Here is a 1,716-nt window from a genome sequence, read left to right as displayed (position 1 = left end):
TCAGCAGCACCAGATCTCCCTACTCACTCTGTGTCCCCAACCTGGAGAGCTGGCAGAGGGGAAAGCACTATGTGGGGTAAAAACAAGCAAGAATCAGCAACCAGACAGGTCTCAGAAATGCTGCAGGCTTGGGGGGGATGGGGTGGTTGTGGTAAGTGGCTGCAGTGCCAATCACTGCAGAAAAGAGGGAATGTGACAGTGGGGCATCATTTCTGATGCAGTTCATCCAAAGAAGGGCAAGGAGTTTTCCTGTCAAAGTAAATTCAGGCAAAAAGTTTTTAAAAAGTGGAAAGAGGACCATATTTTTATGGTTGCTGGTTGAAAGACTGCTCCCTAGATGCTGCAGCTACAAGCACAGGGATGGTGTAGAAGGGGCACCTGCAGGCAAAGATCTGGCCTAACTGTATTGTCATTTTTACAAATGGCTCCAAGCTGGCTTCTCACAGATAAAATTGCAATCCTTAATCACAGTCCTCATCCAAATTCTAGGGCATGTTTTCAAATCCTGACTTGGCTACTGAAAAACACAGCCTGAAGAACTGTCAGACATGGAACTTCAGACTTTGGGCACAAAAAATCTTTCCATTGGTGCCTCTTCCTCCCAGTAACTAACACTACCAAGACATTACATGTCTTGAGACATCCATCAGATGATAAAACAAGCTGAGGTTTGTTCGACCTAGTCTGGTGGTTGCCTAGGTAGAAGTTAAGTCTCTAGCAACTCTAGGGGCTTGGCCACCAATCTCATTGACATAAAATATCCTTTACTGTGTAAGGCTGTGTCAGAACTACCCTGATGTTCAGTGTTGCATTTCCCAGGATAGTAATTTCCTTGTTAGTAACTGACACATTGCTCTGTTCAGTGTGCCATGAATCCTGGGCTGAAAGGTGCTGTCTAACACCAGATCCTATTTTCTTGAACTTCACATGTCACCTGACTGATGTGTTCCCCTAATATTCAGGTTTTCCTGGAAAAGCTGTAAAATGTAGGGACTTGCCAGCAGTCCCTACAGCAGTCTATTTATGTCTTGAGCAAAGGTGTGATTGAATTTACAGTACATCAGACCTGCAAAAAGCTGTGAAAAAGTGGACACAGTGCTCTGTACTTACCTTGAGCAGGTCACCAGCTATGACTGCCTGTAAAAGTGCTGCAAAAGACAAACAGAAAACTAATGTTAGGCAGAAAGCATTATGCTTATAGCCTCACAGCTGAGAACATAGCTCACAGTTTGTGCAACTTAAGACCAATGCCTCACCCACCTGCATTCTCATACACTACCAAAACGACTGCACAAACTGGACTGGCGGGCAGAAGGAAAGTGGCCCACATCGCATGAAAGCTGTAGGGACATCAAGACAGCATTTCCAATGCTGCCCTGGAACTGTGTGCTCACATCTGGACTTTTGCCTTGAGACACTTCAGGAACCATTCCACAATATCCACAAGGTGAGCCCAAATCTCTGGCACCTAAGACATCACTGAAGACATCAATATTAAACACAGAGAACCTGAAAGCATCCTCAGACCTCTCAAACGTTAGTCATACTGGTGGTGGAGTGGTCAGTCAGTCTCAAATACATTGAGACTCTCAAGTTGTGAATTACTAGGTGGCAAAATAGGAATTTCTTAATTAGATGCATGACAAAAACATTTTGACCCTCCAATGGGCAGTTCTCCATGGTTTAGCAGGCAGGGTCAAGTGGAGCAGGAGCCAG

This window comes from Merops nubicus, unplaced genomic scaffold (assembly GCF_000691845.1).
Source record: "Merops nubicus isolate BGI_N331 unplaced genomic scaffold, ASM69184v1 scaffold8149, whole genome shotgun sequence".
Lineage (NCBI taxonomy): Eukaryota > Metazoa > Chordata > Aves > Coraciiformes > Meropidae > Merops > Merops nubicus.
The sequence above is the reverse complement of the archived record's forward strand: the minus strand, read 5'-3'. Positions refer to the sequence as shown.